This window comes from Hypanus sabinus, unplaced genomic scaffold, assembly GCF_030144855.1.
Source record: "Hypanus sabinus isolate sHypSab1 unplaced genomic scaffold, sHypSab1.hap1 scaffold_602, whole genome shotgun sequence".
Classification (NCBI taxonomy): domain Eukaryota; kingdom Metazoa; phylum Chordata; class Chondrichthyes; order Myliobatiformes; family Dasyatidae; genus Hypanus; species Hypanus sabinus.
The window spans coordinates 123,956-144,209 of record NW_026781458.1 but is presented as its reverse complement, the minus strand read 5'-3'; positions in this window follow the sequence as shown (position 1 = coordinate 144,209).

The window sequence follows — 20,254 nt, the reverse complement described above, 5'->3', positions numbered from 1 at the left end:
ACACTGAAACATCTGAGCCGAGCAATCACCAGAAGCTCCTTTCCGTGACTAACAGAGCAGAAACTCTTTCTGTAAATGAATACATCTATTATGGTCCAAAGGACAAAGCGACAGAAGGGTTTTCGATCGAATATCAGAGTGACCGATTTAAACTGCCAAAACCTAACCCCTCATGTCACCATAACCATCAAACCCCCTGCACCTCCTGAACTACTCGGACCCGTGCTTCAGACTTTACAGGAGTTAAACCGCACACAGTGTATAACTCCGCGTAATACTAACGCTACTCGACAACTTCATTCCGCTCAGGCTGGGTGTATAATATTTCCTTCTTCATCGTTGAAAGAAAGTTTGACCCGTTTGCTCCGCCCGCTTTGCCTGAGCATGTCGTACACGTGTTGCTTTCGCAGGCACCTCCCTCCCGGTGGGCGATAAACAAAAGTCACGAGGGACGTACATTCCGCCCCACCACACGAAGGCCGATGCTATTCTACCCTCGACATGGCAACATGATTTGCCACTGGAGGCAATGGAAGGCATGAATCCTGTCGTAAAACACTTTTCGATCAGGAAGGGTTTGTACCAACCTGCAGTCCCTGGAATTCACTTATTTTACCAGTTCCGAAACCAGGTCCTGATAATGAGTGACTTTTTTTTTTGCAATACTTAAGGGCGATTAGAAAGATAGCATGCCAAGGGTTTACTAATGGTAATTTATCAGAACAACACCGGGGCCGCAGACAAGCCAGTGCACAGTGCTCTGCACAATTATCAGCAGTTGTAAGAGGCATGTCTGGGTGTCTAACATCTGTCGCCGACACTACAATTAAAAAACATAGAACACAGAAACCTACAGCACATTACAGGCCCTTCAGCCCAGAATGTTGTGCCCACCATGACACCCAATCTAGAAACTGCCTTGGATTTCCCTGTTGCACAGACTTCTACTTTTCAAAGTCCCCTGCACATGTCTGAGAGGCTCTTAAAGACCCTATTGTATTCGCTTCCATCACCGGCGCTGGCAGTGTATTCCACGCACCTAACACTCTCTGTGCGTCTGTAGATGTTCTCCAGTTTGCGATTAGACTTGGACAACAGTCAACAAGATAAGAACCTGCGCTGCCTAAACGAGACAAAATTAAAACGAGCTCATTACTAACACCGGAATGCGATGCTCTTGTCATTTAATCTTGTCAGGCAATTATGTTGTAGTCCTTAAGCCACTCAATCTGATTGGGAGTTCAATTGGCCAAGACTAGAATGACGTCTCTTGGGATTCACGCTGCTTTTGTGTTCACGGTGGCCGGAGATTGGACAGAATCCTGACGGATCACTGGAACCACTACTTATGATAAAGCGTTGAGTTCCTTATACCTGGCCCGAGGTGCATAAACCTATTCTGCTCTCGAAAAGATATCTGTGGTGTCGACTCTTATCTCCGTCATCGCCGGGCGAGGAGAATCACCGGTGTTGTGTAACGCTGATCGGTGGCAGGACAGACATCAGTGAGACGTAGCTGGAAATGCAACCGAGTGTGTAATGCTCCGTCAGAAATCGGTACAGCATCCGTTAAAGTAATTTTAATTCGGATTTCCAGTATCATTCTTTTATTTTTCATCAATCGATAAATCTTCCAGGTAGAGATTAGTTAGTTGGAGAGAGAAAAAAAAAATAAACAAATAACTTTTTTTTCGGTGGCTCTGGAAGTTGATTAAATTTCAGCGTATATTGATGATCAATATAAATATATATTTCTGCAATGAGAGTACTTTGCTCAGTACACGACCGGACAGAAGATGTGGTCAGAGAGAAACAGAGAACAGAGGGAAGCAGAGGGAAAGAATCAGACTGACGGGGCCTCGGGATGTGAACAGAGATAAAGCCGGAGAAATGCGGGGACAACGAGGGAGCAGGTCGGAGATGGAGATGGAGTTGAAAAAGATGGAAAAGAACGCACGCAGGCTATGTTCCAGCCCGATTATGTCTCCCTTACGGTGAAACTCACTAGTCTGCAATGAGATTAAATTCTGTTTAGAACGGGACCGGACGCACGGACAGAGAGAAACAGGGACTAGAGGAAATAGTTTCCACGGGACCTCAAGAGCTGAACGGAGATAAAGAGGCAGATAGGAAAGGACAAAACTGAGCAGTCCGGAGATAGAAAAGGACTTCGAAAAGTAAAGAAATACACACACACACACGACTCCGCTATGTCTCAGTCTGATCCCGTTCCCCTCACCGGCGGGGGGGGGGAGGAGTGAGCGAGGACAACGTGAGAGATATTGGCAGTAAAACACCGTGAGCGTCACTGAAAAAGATGAATCGGAAACAACGGAGAGAATGGAGAAAAGGGAGAGGATTCTTCCTAACTGGACCCACCCAGAGTAAAACACTGTCAGATGTAATGGAGATTATTAAAATAAAACGGGCGGGATCTGACGATAGACCCTCCATCGGAGTGAATTACAGCTGAGGTGACCGCTACATATTACATATTTGATGAAGGACACATTTCACCTGTACGGGGTAAACAGCGAGTGAAATATATTATCACAAAACGCATGCGTATTTCAGAGCGCTCAGTTGTTACCCGTGGCTCTACATATCGGCAAGTGGATAGATTTTGGAGGAAACATGGTATTTGACTGAAATCTCCGGCAGAAACCAACAAGTCCCTCTATGATTTAAGGAATTTGGTTAACAGTTTCAGCGGGTATTTCACCGCGTTCTTCAGCTCCTCTCTGAATTTGCTCTGAGTCACGGCGTAAATACATGTGTTGGTGCAGGAGCTGAGGATCTGCAGCATCGTCGCCGTGGATTCTGCAATATAAATCGGATCAGTGTCCGTGTAACGAGGGATGTTTGCAATCAGCACGTAGAGATCAAAAACCAGCAGTGTTAACCACAGAAATATAAAACTACCGGTTATACTGAATAGTAAAACGACCGATTTCCTTCGGTTCTCCATCTCCCGGTCCTTGTCATTCTTTCCGATGCTGCGGCCCCGGAACCCCATCCGGACTTTATTAGCGGACAAAATCCGTCTGACTGTCAGAGCATTGAACAATAAAATCAGAACAAACGGGAGACAAGGCATGAAAACGCGATGTATCATGCGAAGTGCGGCCCACGAGGGAGACGTATAGAAACTCACTTTGGTGACACAGCCATAGAAAACTCCATCAATAATCACCAAAGGCTCCAATGTAAAGTAGAAAGAGACACTTTCCAAACAGCCCAGAACACTCACTGTCCCGATAACCACAGCCGCCGTTCTTTCGGTACAATATTTAGTTTTCAGCTTTTCACAACAAATGGCCACAAATCTGTCACAGGTGAACGCGACTGTCAGCCAGACAGAGACCCCGGTGCTTCCAATGAGCAGGCAACGAACAACCCTGCAAACGGGAGTCCAATAGAGGAAGGAAGACGGAAAGTATATGAGAACAGTCCACTTCAGCAGAGGGTCAGAGATAACGACGAGGAGATCGGCCGCTGCCATTCCCAGCAGGTAGCGAGTGATGCATTTGGAGAGACCGCACTTTCCTCGGGACAGGATAACAATCGCCACCAGGTTAACTGCAAGATGTAGGGAAAGGAGCAGAGAAATTATTGACCTGTCAGGGCAATAGAGCAAAATTATTATTATACGCCTTCATCTTGTGTTTTTACTCTACTACAAATGTTGGATACTGGACCCAGAACATATGAACCCGCTGACAGTGTGCAATATCGGCGTGACAGAGAACTCTCCGCGAGTTTTGTAAATGGGTTCAATAAGGGGGAATTCCCAAAACGGACCAGATGACAGCTGGTTAAACGCTTCCTGGCCGCAGTAACGAATGGGTATGATATACCAACGTCACTGGTCTGAGCATCACAGGAATGAAATTAAATCCACATCGGCGGTTCACTCTGCTCATATTTCTAACATAAATGAGCCATTCGCGTTGTTCCATTACCCAGTCAAAAAATTCACAGTCGATTTATACGGAGAAAACAGAAGGTCGGCTGGCTCCGACGGATGCAGTCCATCCCGGTGTCCTCCTGTGTAGACATGTGACTTCACAGTATTTACAAGACATCGAGCCAGCGGAGAGGATTTCATTCAAAGGCAGCACCTCGGCTCCAGTATGGAGCGCTTCCTGCTGCGAAAGCAATGGGATTAATATTGTCAGCGCCTTCCGCCCATGACTGAAAAGCGTGGACTGGACAGGTGGCTGTGGATACAAGTAGCGAGAGAAACACTTCGGAATATCGGAATTAACTCTCAGTTTCTGCCGTTTACAGGTGTGACAGCGGCTTACCGGGAATTCCAACGGCTGAAATAACTGGGTAGTAAATGTCTTCTATCCGCCAGATTACTGGATATCCCATTTGAGTGACGCAGTGAACGCGATTGCTCTGAATTCCACAGATCGGCAAGACACTCTGGGCTGACGTACTGCAACAGGCTCTGATTTAAACAGGGGATCGATCTCCAGTGACAAGGTCCCACCTCTGACCATTGTTATTTAACAGACAAATTACATCACCGGCAGTGTCTCAGGTGAAAATGATGTGGGGCTGGAACAGTAACACGTCAGTATCATTGGCATTAACTCAGTCAGCTCCCTCTGTGTAATTAGAGCAAAATATGTAATGAGACCATTAAGTGAGCAATGAGCGGCTCTATTTCCAACATTCCACAGTTCTATTGACAGCGGTAACGACTGTCCCCATTTTCCAAATTGAAACCTTCACTCTGATTCTCTTTCCACAAGCATTCCGGAATCGCTGCTTCCAGCATTTTCAGCAATTTTCAGTGTCAGGCCTTGTATTACATCTATAATTAGATCCGGTTTCCCATCAGTTTGGATCCAGGGACACATGAAATCCCCTCCCAGTCTCCTCCAGCAGACTTTCATTTTATTTTTACACAGCAGCTCCATTTTGAACGTTCTGTCACCAAACCCACCGCACCCCGTCCCATTATGTGCCATCAGATATAAAACATCCCCGCTGTGTACAGAGACAGCCTGTCCAGTTCCCCATCAGACACCAAACCCACCCCACCCGTCCCACGATGTGCCATCAGATATAAAACATACTCGCTGTGTACAGAGACACCCTGTCCAGTTCCCCATCAAACACCAAGCCCTCCCCACCCCGTCCCACTATGTGCCATCAGATATAAAACATCCCCGCTGTGTATAGAGACACCCAGTCCAGTTCCCCATCAAAAACCAAACCCTCCCACCCCGTCCCACTATGTGCTATCAGATATAAACATAACCGCTGTGTACAGAGACACACTGTCCAGTTCCCCATCAGAAACCAAACCCATCGCACCCCGTCCCACTATGTGCATTCAGATATAAAACGTCCCCGCTGTGTACACCGATACTGTGTCCAGTTCTTCATCAGACACCAAACCCACCCCACCCCGTCCCACAATGTGCTATCAGATATAAACATAGCCGCTGTGTACAGAGACACCCTGTCCAGTTCCCCATCAGATACCAAACCCTACCCACCCCGTCTCACTATGTGCCATCATATATAAAACATATCCGCTGTGTACAGAGACACCCTGTCCAGTTCCCCATCAGACATCAAACCCTACCCAGCCCGTTCCACTATGTGCCATCAGATATAAAACATACCCGCTGTGTACAGAGACACACTGTCCAGTTCTCCATCAGACACCAAACACACCCCACCCCGTCTCACTATGTGTCATCAGATATAAAACATACCCGCTGCGTACAGAGACACCCTGTCCAGTTCTCCATCAGACACCAAACCCACCCCACCCCGTCCCACTATGTGCCAACAGATATAAAACTTACCCGCTGTGTACAGAGACACCTTGCCCAGTTCCCCATCAGACACCAAACCCGCCGCACCCCATCCTACTATGTGTCATCAGATATACAATATATCCGCTCTGTACAGAGACACACTGTCCATTTCCCCATCAGACACCAAACCCTCTCCACACAGTCCCACTATGTGCCATCAGATATAAAACAAACCCGCTGTGCACAGAGACCCTCTGTCCAGTTCCCCATCAGACACCAAACCCACCCCACCCCGTCCCACTATGTGCCATCAGATATAAAACATACCAGCTGTGTACAGAGACAACCTGTCCAGGTCTTCATCAGACACAAAACCCAACCCATCCGGTCCCACTGCGTGCCATCAGATATAAAAGATACCCTCTGTATTTTGAAACATCCTGTCCAGTTCCCCATCAGACACCAAACCCTCTCCACACAGTCCCACTATATGCCATCAGATATAAAACATACCCGCTGTGTACAGAGACACCCTGTCCAGTTCTCCATCAGCCACCAAACCCTCTCCAGACAGTCCCACTATGTGCCCTCAGATATAAAACATACCCGCTGTGTACAGAGACACTCTGTCCAGTTCCCCATCAGACACCAAACCCGCCCCACCCCGTCCCACTATGTGCCATCAGATATAAAACGTACCCGCTGTGTACAGAGACACCCTGTCCAGGTCTTCATCAGACACAAAACCCACCCCACCCGGTCCCACTGCGTGCCATCAGATATAAAACATACCCGCTCTGTACAGAGACACCCTGTCCAGTTCCCCATCAGACACCGAACCCACCCCACCCCGTCCCACTATGTGTCATCAGATATAAAACATACCCGCTGCGTACAGAGACACCCTGTCCAGTTCCCCATCAGACACCAAATCCACCCCACCCCGTCCCACTATGTGCCATCAGATATAAAATATAACCGCTGTGTACAGAGACACTCTGTCCAGTTCCCCATCAGACACCAAATCCACCCCACCCCGTCCCACTATGTGCCATCAGATATAAAATATAACCGCTGTGTACAGAGACACTCTGTCCAGTTCCCCATCAGACACCAAATCCACTCCACCCCGTTCCACTATATGCCATCAGATATAAAACATACCCGCTGTGTACAGAGACACCCTGTCCAGTTCCCCATCAGTCACCAAACCCTACCCACCCCGTCTCACTATGTGCCATCATATATAAAACATACCCGCTGTGTACAGAGACACCCTGTCCAGTTCTCCATCAAACCTGGAGGACATCAGTGTTCTCGTCATTGTGATCATCTTCTCCATGATTATGATTACTTCCGTTACTTTGAAGTCCAGATATGTCCATGTACATACACCCCCCCCCACCCATCTCTTAAACTGTCTTCTCTGTTGAATCTACCTGAGGACCAGTGAGAGGCTGAATTACTGTGGCGTTCAATCACTGTAGGAATATAATGGGCGGATAAGACCATTCATGGCCCTGTGGGTTACGAGCGCAAACATCAACACGTTTGTCTCTGGTGTAAATACCAGCATCATTGAACAGAATATTCTCTGTCAAGTGTAGATTCCACTCGGTACACAGAGGTCTTCATCTGCTGCTTTAACATAAAAAAAACACTTGTGTCCTTGTCATTCTCTCCGAGGTGCCCTTATAGAAATAAATGCAGGACCGCTGGGTAAGGTCACATCATCAGATAAGGTCATATTAGAAACCATCATAAACACACACACACACACACACACACACACACACACACACACACACACACACACACACACACACAAACACACACCAGTGCCTGATTTGAATTATTGCCTGCCCGACCGTTCATTTATCTTCCCTCACTGAACCCGTTAAACAGGGTATTGTACGACCGATCATATCATCGGTAAAGGGACAGAAGAGACATTTAAATAGTCGCAGGACCAAGTTGCAGAATCGAGAGAGAGAAAAAAAAATGAATAGTGAGTTGTGAGAATGTAGCGTAATAACTCAGCCTACCGGAGAGCAAAGTGTTTATTATGCAGTAGGCTTCAAGCTGAAAATGAAGAGCGAGTTTCTGTGCATTTCACATGAAATGAATAACTATGTTCCATCAGATATAAAACATACCCGCTGTGTACAGAGACACCCTGTCCAGTTCTCCATCAGCCACCAAACCCTCTCCAGACAGTCCCACTATGTGCCCTCAGATATAAAACATACCCGCTGTGTACAGAGACACCCTGTCCAATTCCCCATCAGACACCAAGCTGAGAGAACGACAGCAGTGCAGAGACAATTAACCAACGGGAGACATTCAGTCGAATAATATGAAAATGTTAGTTTACATTTATACGTGATTGTCGCCGGTGAAGTGTGTTTCATTTTATATCCACCTGGCTCTAGTGCAATGTGAGAGCATGGGGTTCATTTTGTAGATTGAGAGTGTGGGCTTCTGTATGTATCATTCTCTGGTTCAGTATGAGATAGTACATTTCATTCTGTATCTGTCCGTCTCTACTGCAGTTTGAAAGTGGGGATTTTGGGTGTCATTCTTTATCTGTTCGTGTCTTCTCGAGCATTATGTGTGTCGTCTCAGTCCTGTACCTGTGAGCTTCTGATTCAGTGTGAGCGGGTCTATCTTCCTCATTCTTTCCCGCTGTTCCTCAAATTCAGAAACTACTCTGAAAATAGATTCTTTATTCCCTGAGCGATTTTTAGAACAAGAGTCTCCTGCAGTCGATTTATGTTAAAATTGTGAGAGAGACAGGGCACTGATGAATAATGACGGCTGTATGAAGCAGTACATCCTGTTTAATAGAGTCATGCGGCAAACAGACCATTCGGCCCGGCATTATTCTGCTTGCGACTCTTGTTAACACGGAGAGCCAAGAGAACAGTACTCGATCTGTAAAATTTCTGTGGTTTGACTAAACAATCTCTGAAATGTTGAATGAAAATAAGGAAAATAAATATTTTAATTAATTTAATCAAGTAAGTGCATAACTAAATTAGTAAACTGATCGAAATAAAACCCATAGAGGCACCGAGTTTCATGTTTGAGCAGGATTTACTAGGGGCGATTGATAAGTTTGTGGGTTAATGTGGAACCCATTTTGTTAAGGACCATTTTTTTTCAACATGGTCCCTTCCTACATTTACACACTTATTCCAGAGGTCGAGAAGCGTACGGATTCCTTTTTTGTATAAGTTGCCGTCTTGGACCTCCAGAAGTGGTCCATAGCAGGGGTGATTGCTAAGTTCGAAGGAGATGAATTATACAGTTCACGTTACATGCACGTGCATTTCAGCACTTTGAGTGATTATGTAGAAAGTGTGTTAATAACTCATCATAACTCGTTTAAAAATAAATGTACTAGTTTTCCAATGTTGACCGTCTACCTCAGGCCACGAACTTATCAATCACCCCCTGGTGTAGACAGTTCTCTCACAGTTCTAAATGCGTCCTTCACTGTGTATTCTGCACTCTTACGTTTGCCGATTCTGTCACATATTCCTCAATGTGCATCTGTCCATGAATTAACGAGTTATTTCCCACTCACAAATAATATATTACTCATTTGGATGTACTCATGACATCCTCAGACTGCTCTGCAATATGCCATGCATTTTTCATAGATAAAATCTTGTCAGCCTTGTTCTGTGCAGCACTGAAAGAGTTTGTGAGTCTGAATGCGAGGGAAGCTCAGTTTCACATTTGGAGTCATCCAAAGCTACACAGTGCAGCACGCGGTTAATGGAAGAATCCTGAGAAATTGGCGTCACTGATTGCGTCACTGATTACGTCACTGCGCAGCCGGGAATGTTCCCCTCGTCAGGGACATGATGCGCGGAAGAATTGCTCCTGTGTAGCAGGATACAGTGTCCTATGTTACACCCATCAGTGCAGATGACCGAGACGAATGGGGATGAATGGACCGAAGATGATGAACAGACTGATGTCACAATGTGAACACATCACCTGGAATGTTGGGATCAGGGAACAGCGGAGAACAGGAACAAGCCCTGTGACTCACTGCTCCTGCGCTGAACAAGATACCGAATGAGACTAAACTCTGCTGACTGTACATGACCCATCTCCATTCATTCACTGCCCACTTGATATATGTACTTCGGTGTGAAAGAACTTAAGACTCCTTGGATATGCAGGGGTTAACCTAATCACTTATGAATGCTCTTGAAAGTTAGCTGAGGTCTGAGTTGCAAGTCTTAGAATCCAGTCCTTGCTAAAGTGTAAACAAGAATGAATGTTCTGGCACCATATTTACGTCATGCTCTTGTTTTTTGAAAATTAGCCCGAAGTTCAAAGTTAGGATGTTTGTTAAAATCTAGTCCTAAGTTCACAGACAAGCAATGATATTCTTAAGTGTTTTTAGTCACCTACGCTGTGTCTATATAATAAATTGGGTCTGCAAGATAAGTAGAGTCCCTAAGCACCGCTTTTAGGTGGAAGGAGGCTCTCCATGATATCCTTTAGTCTGACACAATTCTCTGAGTCCGCATGATTTATTCTATCTGCTGCTCCTCAGATTTTTCCACAACACTTGGCCACAACAATTCACCTTCTAGGCCTCTCATAACTCTACCACCTTCTGCCACATCTCCCCCCAGCCTCTGTGCTCAGGAAGGCGGGTTCGAGGGACCATCCAACAGTCCTCTCACTGGCAGACCGGAGGCGGAAGGAGTCAGCAGTTCCAATTTCATCAGTGTTAACCTGTTTGACGATCCATCCCGGGCCCAGTATATTGATGCAATCTCAAAGAGATCACGACTGCGGCGATAGTTCATTCAGAGTTTGAGAGGAATCGGTTTGTCACGGAGGACTCTCGCACATTTCGACAGATGGACCGTGGAGAGCATTCTAACTGAAAGCATCACCGTCCGCCATGGAGGGGCCACTGCACAGGATCAGAACAGTCTGCTGGAAGATGTTTTCTCGGAAGGCTGCATCATAGGCGCCAGCCTTCCACGCACACAAGACACCTTCAAAAAACGATGCCTCAAAAAAGCTGTATCCATTAGTAAAGAGCTCACCCCACTCCCCTCGCTCGCCGAGAGGGCACAGGGGCCCGACCACACACACTCAGCATTTCAGGAGCAGTTTCTTCCATCCGCAATCGGATTTGAGAATGGAGATCGATCCGCTGATGAAATATTCCTCTGTATTTTTCTCTTTCGCTCTGCACGATATTTATAATGTATTTCTGTACACACTGTAGTTATTGTAATTTATAGCTGTGTTATTCTGTAATGGAATGCACTGTTACCGCGTGACGACAAAAGCACGTGACACGCATACGGGTCCTGTCTGACTGCAGCTGTAACAGACGGAATGACCTGAATGACGGGACCTTTGATGACGACGTCGCTTTCTTGAGGAGGCGCCTCCTGAGGCTGGCAGGAAGGAGCTCAAGAACGAAATTAGGAGAGCCGGAAGGGGCCATGAGAATGTCTTGATGAACAGGATTAAGGAAAGCCCCAAGGCCTTCTCCATGTATGTGAAGGGTGAGGAGATAGGAAGTGAGAGAATTGGACCAATCAAGTGTGACAGTGGAAAAGACTGTATAGAACCGGGGGAGATAGCGGAGGTACTTGATGAGTAGTTTGCTTCAGTATTCACAACGAAATAAGGATCTTGGCGATTGTATGGATAACTTATAGCGGACTGAACAGCCTGAGTATGTATATATTAAGGAAATGTATGTGCTGGAGCTTTTGGTGAGCATCAAGTTGGAGAAGCCACCGGCTCTTGTTAAAAGCCGACAGCAGCAACGCTCCCGAAATCAACCAACGCCACATCGACGATTGCACAGTTGCTGCTTCCCGCACTCGTGCAGAACTCGTCGATTTATTCAACTTTGCCACCGACTTCCACCCTGCCCTCAAACCTACCCGGTCCACTTCCGACTCGTCTCTTCCCTTTCTCCATCTCTGCCTCCAAGGAGGACAGTCTATCCACTGGAATATTTAATAAAGCTACAGACTCACAGCACTCCGGAAGGTATCTCTTTCCACGCTGATATTTGCGAATAATGCCACCCCTTCTTTCAGCTCCTCCGTACCCTCTATATCTGCTCTCAGGCTGAGGCTTTTCATCCCAGAGCAACTGAGATGTCATTCTTCTTCAAAGAAAAGGGCTTCCTGTTCCCCAACATGAACGCTGCCTCACCCGCATCTCTTCTATTTCACAAACATCTGCCCTTACCCCACCCTCCCGCCGCCCCATAACGGATAGAGTTCCTCCTTTTCTCACTTACCACACCACTAGCCGCATTCTACATATAATTGTACGTAACTTCCACCAGCTCCAACGGGATCCCACCGCCGAGCACATCTTTCCATCCTCATAAAACTCCAGACCAATTCTGCCTTCTGCAGGGATGACTCCCTGTGTGACTTCCTTGTCCCGCCCTACTGATCTTCCTCCTGGCATTTATCATTGGAACTGGAACAAGCACAACATCTGTCCTTACACCTCCTCCCCCAGGGCCCAAACAGTCCTTCCAGGTGTGGCGACCCCTCACCTGTGAATCCGTTGAGGTCATCTACTGTATCCGCTCGTTGAGAGCTCCTATATATCAGTGAGACCCAACGAAGATCGGAAGGCCCCTCCCCCTCGTTGAGCAACTGCCACGAAAAGCGGTAGCCTCCCCTTTCGATTCTACTTCCCGTTCCCATTCTGACATGTCAGTCCGTGTCCTCCTCTACAGCCAAGGCGGCGACACACAGGTTCGAGTACTGACACCTTGTATTCCGTCAGGGTAGCCTTCAATATCCTGGCATGAACATCGATTTCTCTAATGGCTGGTCATTGCCCACACTCACCCCCACAACCTCTTCACCATTCCGCATTCATGTCTCCCTTTCACAACTTCTCTTCTCACCTGATCATCCCCACCCTCTGGTGCTCACCCCTAAACAAACCCACCTCCCCCCCCCCCCACACTCTTCCCTTTTTTCTATGGACTTCATTCTGATTCAACCTTCACCAGACATTTATTTCTTTCACCAATCAACTTCCCAGCTCTTTGTTTCACCACTCCCTCTCTTCCTGTTGCATCCATCAACTGCCGCTTTAACTTTTTCCTTCCCTGCCGCAGTGTTTTAATCTGACTCCTCCCCTTCCTTTCCGGTACCGATGAAGGGTCTCAGCCCGAAAAACAAAGATTGTTCACTCTTTTCCGTTGATGCTGCCTGACCTGCTTAGTTACTCTAGCATTTTGTGTGCGTTGCTTTGGATTTCCAGTATCTGCAGACTCTCTGGTGTTTGGTATATCTGTCTGAATTTATTTACCCGCGCCTCCACGTAGCCGACAAAAAGGCAGACATAGCTGGGCCGCCTGGCGAGTGCTCATGGGTACACCTTTTGTTGTAAGGAAGTGGGAGGATCTAAAGGAGAAATGATTGAGAGTGAGGACAAGCTCCGCCAGACGGAGGAGAGTGATGGTGGAATGCAACTCGTTGGTCTGGTGTCCAAATAGAAATGGGGAGCTTTAGGAACTTCCTTGTGAGGGATGGGGGTGTATAGGGACTGGGCATCGATGGTATACATAATATAATATGGGTCAGGACACCAGACAACATTGAGATGAACCAAAACGTGTGAGCTGTCATGGATGTGTATAGGAAGGGAATGAACTACGGGGATGAAACTGAGTCAGTGTATACAGATATGAGATCAGTGGGGCAGAACTAGCTGTAACAATGGGTCTACCTGAACAGGCAGGATTGTGGGTCTTGAGTACGGGGTAGAAACTGGAGACGCCGGGTGCGGGAACTATGAAGGAGTTGCAGTGGAAGTTGATCCCCAGAGCTAATAAGGTCAGTGCTGGTGTGGCGGACAATGGCCTGGTGCTCCGCGGTGGGGTCCTGTTGGAGGGGAAAGCTGGACAAGATGTCTGAGCGCTGTCGCTGGGCTTCCGTAAGGTAGATTTGTCTGAACGAAAATTAATATGCCTGAATTTTAAAGCAATTATCAAGATCTGATCGCGCCTAATATTAGAGGTGAATTCCTAGGGCCGAGCAAAATCATATCTGATCCGTACACTGGGGCTTCGGTGTTTGCTAAAACTAAATAGCTTCAGCCAGACAGAAAAATAGAGACAATAAGTCTCCCAGCAACGTGCTGATACAGTCGGCAAAGCAGAAATTTAACTAAGGGAAATCTCCAAATATCAGAGAAAGAGAATGGATGTAGGGATTGGCAGACTCGGCCAGGTCACTCCAAAGGTTTAGATAATGGGCATTTCCAAAATGGATCTGTGTGTTTGTAATACCGGATATTAGGGGGATTTAATGTGCAAGGTAAAATACATTTTACAGAAGAGAAATTACCTGAGCAATCTAATCTATAATAGAAAAATAAATGTTTTTCTTCTGAAATAACAGAAAGACAGAACTGCTGGGAGAAGTAACGTTTTCAGGGAGTTCAGTTCATCAATATGCTTGTAGAGTAGGTCTGATTATATTTCGGAATTGATTAATTATTTGACCCTTTCAACTGAGCGGTACAGGCTTCAAAAGTATTTCAAAATTAACACAGCTGTGGAAAGCAGAACTTTCACGTGCTCTCTGAATCTGGTCTGGGTCACTCCGTAGATAAAAGTATTCGTGCATCTGCTGAAATTCTGAATCACAGAACCCCAAAACGGTGCATGAAAAAGTCGGATAGACATTTCCAGGTCTGTGAGGAGGCATCGATGACAATGAAGACCAGAGTTGTTGTCGCCCAACACAGAAGGAAACTCGCCGACAGGCTGAAGAGCAGAAAGATGGATTGTCTCCGACTCTCCATCTCCGGATCTCTCTGTTTCCCGCAATGTCCCCGTCCCTTCAGTTCCCTGCGGACTCTGCTCGCCGCCAGTATCTGTCTGACGGTCAGAGCATTGCGGGTCAAAATGAGGAAGAAGAAGTAGCGGATTCAACAGACGGTCCACCCAATAAAACCCCTCAAACGATGGCGAGAAAGGCACTACAGGTCTACTGAAACAAATCCAATTACCCCTCACCAACAACGCTATTCTTTCCATATACATGAAATAAAATGGTATGTTTTTAAAAAAGAAACCGAGAGATAGTGCGCCCATCACCACACCCGCAATTCTGGGGGTGAGGATTTTGCTTTAAAAGTAGGCGAGCAAATGACCACAAAGCGATCGAAAGTGAAAGCGACAGTAAACCACACGGAACAGTCAACGGTCACGTGACACAGGGCGTAGTGGACAAGGCAGAACGGAGCGTTGTCCAGGACTCCGGAATGAAATCCGTATGCTCGACCCATCTGGTAGAACAGGACTTCGATAATCACCACCATTAGATCCGCCGCAGCCATCGCCACCAGGTACCGCGTGACGCATTTGGAGAGAGCGCAGTTTCCCCGGCTGAGAATGATGATGGCAACAAGGTTAACTGCAGTGACAAAAAAGACCAAAAAAAGAATTAAAAATAAATCAAACACATTTTGCGTGGAGATACAGTCATGATCTGTTCGCCTGAAGTAAAATCTGTTGTTCATCTCTGCTGGACATTATCAGTGGAAGTAAAGAATATCTGTGTTTTTGCGGTTTGTTTGAAAGCCTGACCGCAGCACAAAGCGCTTTACAGGAGCACCTGCTGCTTTGTCTCCTCACGTTCACCGATGCAGTAGCGATGAGTAGAGTCCAAGAACGATAGATCACAGAAAAGCTCCCTTCGACCCATATCTCCATGCCCACCATCTGAGCTGCTCGCGTTCGTTCGCTTTTGGATCACATCTCTTTGAGGCTTCCGCATTTCTCAAACTGTCCACGTGTATTTTAAATATTGTTAACGACTCTGTATCGGCCATTTCCTTTCTCAGGCTCTTCAACACACAGAGTAACTTCTGTGTGAGAAAACGTCGCTCGGAATCCAGCTACATTTCTGCCCTCTGATCTTAAGTCTACCCCCTTTTGTTCACGATTACCCAACCACACGGAGATGAATGACTATATCTATACATTATCATGGCTTTCTGCACCTCTATTAAGCCATCCGCGAAGTGCGTGCCTCAAGGAATAAAATGCCACTCGGCCGAACCTCCCCCTGTAACTCAAGCCCTGGAGTTCCGGCAGCATCTTTGTAAATATTTTTACATTCCGTTCAGCGTACATCTGCCTTTCCTATAACAGGGCGACCAAGACTGTTCACAGAACTACAAGCGCGGTATCTCCAAGGAGAGGGGTAGTGTAATTGAATTGCAGTTATTCGATTGCAAGGTCAGATTCTGAAACCAAAATCTCGCACCCTAGCAACCTCTGTTTTATTTTACTGATTCAGGGACAAACCATTTCTCTGAGCAGAACATAGTTAACCGGTTCGAAAAGTGCTCGGCACTTGTCATGTTTGTTTTATATGTAATATCCATGTCAAACAATGATAAAACACAACGCAACACAGGTAAAGGCTGTCAGGCAGTCACCTCTGACAGGGAGTATGCCAAAGTGAAATGTTCTGACTGAACGGCGTTGGTTGTTTCTGTCTTTATTGCGACCATTTTCGACAGTGTTGCAACCTGAAATAATGACAATGCAAATAGGTTGAAGCTCTAAAATGTTCCGATGTAAATGTGTTACATTTAGTATTTAGGACATTTATAGATCATATTCAGTAATACAGTTAATTTCTCGGTATTTCATAATTACATCAACAATGATTTCAAAAGAATATTTACAGAGTGACACATTTCAGTTCTGGCGCAGCTGTGTTCACGCGCATCTGCGAGGGAACAGTGCTGACACCGAGGAACACAGATCAGAATTTGAGACTGGAAAAACTTGGGAATTGTCAAAGAGTATAAAATGGAGCGTCCTTTAATTGAACAGCGCTGGGAGGGGAAAATAGAAGGGGAAAATGAGTTTACCTTTCAGAAAGATGGTAGAGAAATTTTTGGTGGAAATTGGTAAATTTGAAACTGGGCGCTCAGCCGCTGGAAGATGCGTGCGGGAGTGTTTGAGGAGCGACAAGAGTCTCTGGATCACAGCCGTGGCGGCGCATCGTTTATGGTGAAATGGAATCCCACCGCACGGCCGCGCCGTTGGAATCCCTGTCTTTAGACGAGTCTCTTTCACCATTCCCTAACAAGCCGGCCTCGGAGACGAAGCACACGACACTACTGACTTGCTCTAAAGCCTCATTTGTTTCACAAATGTCCTTTAGGGATGGAGAATATTCGCCTTTATCTGGATCTTATGTGACTGTAGACCCAAGATTGCGGTGGATTGTTACGTTAATCATCCTTTGATCGGGAAAATTAGAGAGACGGTAATAATATCAGAATTGCCTGTGATGTTCACTTCCCGTGAACCTGAACCAGAAAAGGGAACAGAATTTCACAATTTGAAATCAAAGATATTTACTGCCAGTGTAAACTTTAATCCACTGCTCACGTGACAAGGTTGGAATGAATGAGGTCCGCTAATGACGGGAGGTTTTGCTGGACATGGGTTGTTTGTGTTGTGTCGGTACAGTTCGGGGTCTCACGTCACAAATCAGAAGACTACAGGCAGTTACAGTGACAAGACTGCATGAACAAGGTTAAAATATTAACAGGACAGGAGATTGAGAGGAAAGAGACAGCATTTTAGGGATTTTTATAAAACACCGATTAAAATCACATCAGCAGTAGCTGAGAGCGGCGGGAGGACTCTGTTTCTGTATAAGTAACCGAAAGGCACTTACCCAGGATACGGACATTTATAATCATTGTGTAACAAATAGCCCTCTCTTCAAGCATTGTTAATCCAAGGCTGTTAGTATTTGTAATTCTGTTCGGAATATTCCCAATTTCTAAATATCATAAAAGTTCAAAGTAGCCACTAAGTAAACTCAAACAGTTATAACAACGCGCAGAGAGCAAATTTCTTTTACGCCTGCAGAGTAAAACTCTTCACCGATCACACGTTGTTGAGATTCCACCGCGTCTGGATGTTTCCGTCCTCAATCTAGCTGAAGCACAGAATGACATTCTTTTATAGAATAATCGGTTGCTAATGATGAAAACAACTTGTACATTACTACTATTTACTACTAATAATTACTACTAATTAGTAATTATTTCTCTGTTTTAGCGGACCGTAATGCCAAAGGGGAAACAACACGCCTTATTTCATTGAACTGAAAACAACACCAGTCTTGTAGCCTCAAGGGACGGCTAACGCTGGGACTACCTCACCTTTGCCCAGTAACTCGTTTTATTGCACATGTTAAATACAGCAAAATATACAGAAAGACATGGCAAAAATAAAGGCAAACAAAATGAGGTAACAGTAAATTTCACTTTTGCCCAGTAACAAGTCTTATTGCATTTCGTTGTAGCTGTCGTCCCTTTCATCGGTGAAGACACAGAGGATGTAGGAACTATTTACAGCGTCACCTCTCTGTGGGAGTGGGGAAGATGTTGTGCAGTGGTGCATTGGGGCCACCCGGTGGTCCGTGTGTCCGTATGTGTTGCTATTGGAGTGGCTGTGAAGCTGGTATTGTGGCGGTGAAAAGTACTCGGGGTGAGCCATCATATTACTCATCATTGCAGATCCCTCAGCAACAGAGTTAGTCAGGTTTTCAATGTTCGTCATCGGTCGGGTCAGACTATCCATGAACTCCCTGTCGGTTGCCTCCATACGCTCCAGTGTTTGCTTTTTTTAAGTCCTCCTGCACGCGAGCCAACAGCTGTCCGTCGTTTGGCAATTTCCTTTCAAGCTTTTCTAGTCGCACCAACGCGCAGCAAATCCTACACGGCGAGGTTCGACACCAAACATGTCGCTTGATTTCGGTAAATGTGGCCTGCGCATGCCCAGTAGGAGGAGATTCGCCTGAATAACCATTTTAATGTTGACGGAGGTATTTACAAAAACACCTGGTGTGGACGCCTATCGTTTTTACGCGGAAAAGGCGTTTTCAAAATTATCCAGTAGAATGTGGACGTAGCCTATGATTGACTTACTTTGCTCCGGTGACTTTTTCCCGGATATGACACATTGACATTAATGTTTTGTTTTTTGCCGCAAACCCTCACTGTTTTCATTGTTACAGAGTCAGTCACAAACACAGATGTTGGCAAGTATGCGGCGCGAAATGTAAACCAATGACACCAGCATTACAGACATTATCCGCTGCTGTACCAGAGACAGGGAAAAATAGTAAGCATTGTATCAAAATCGGTGTAAATGCAAGTAAGAACCAGTAAAGATAATACAGAGTCACCAGGTTGGATTTCAGAAGGAGATTGTTTGAGGGGAAAAGTGCGTATTAAGCGGCTAAAGTTAGGTGTATAAGTGTGTACCTCCAATATATCTTAAAACGTATCTGTATAAAACTTCCCACTCGTTCTCTGGATTTTGAAACGGTGAAGTAACGGACAAAGCCGATGATGAATCCACACGAGGAACAGTGAGATGCTGAACTTCTGCGGCGCGCAATTCGCTGTAGGACTACAGTGAGCTGATAAGGCTGCCATTCACTGCCCTGTGGGGTACGAGCACAACCATCCATCCCTGGTATGAATACGGGCATAATTTAACAAACCGATTCCAACCCGATTCTTCTCATGGTTGAACGTAAAAATGCCCGTATTCTGGGCATTACCTTCGCAGTGCCGTGCCGAAATAAATGCAGGACTGACAAATAGGGACACACGATCACATAAAGACATATTAAAAGCCATTATTAGCAGACAGACACACACACACATCCACGCACACACACACACACACACACACTCACACACACACACACACACACACACACACACACACACACACACACACACACACACACACAAACACACACACGCACACAGTACACACACACAGACACAACACACACACAAACACACACGTTCTCTATCTCAGCGTGAGAGTGTGGGTTTCATTCTGTATCTGTCAGTCTCTGCTACAGTGTGAGAGTGTGGGTTTCATTCTGTAAATGCCAGTCTCTGTTATATTGTGAGAGTGTGGGTATCATTCTGTATCTGTCCGTCTCTGTTACAGTGTGCGAGTGTGGGTTTCATTCTGTATCTGTCAGTCTCTATTACAGCGTGAGAGTGTGGGTATCATTCTGTATCTGTCCGTCTCTGTTACAGTGTGAGAGTGTGGGTTTCATTCTGTATCTGTCAGTCTCTGCTACAGTGTGAGAGTGTGGGTTTCATTCTATATCTGTTAGTCTTTGTTACAGTGTGAGAGTGTGGGTTTCAGTCTGTATCTGCCAGTCTCTGTTACAGTGTGAGAATGTGGGTTTCATTCTGTAAATGCCAGTCTCAGTTACAGTGTGAGAGTGTGGGTATCATTCTGTATCTGTCAATCTCTGTTACAGTGTGAGAGTGTGAGTTTCATTCTTTAAATGCCAGACTCTGTTACAGTGTGTGAGTGTGGGTTTCATTCTGTATATGTCAGTCTCTGTTACAGCGTGAGA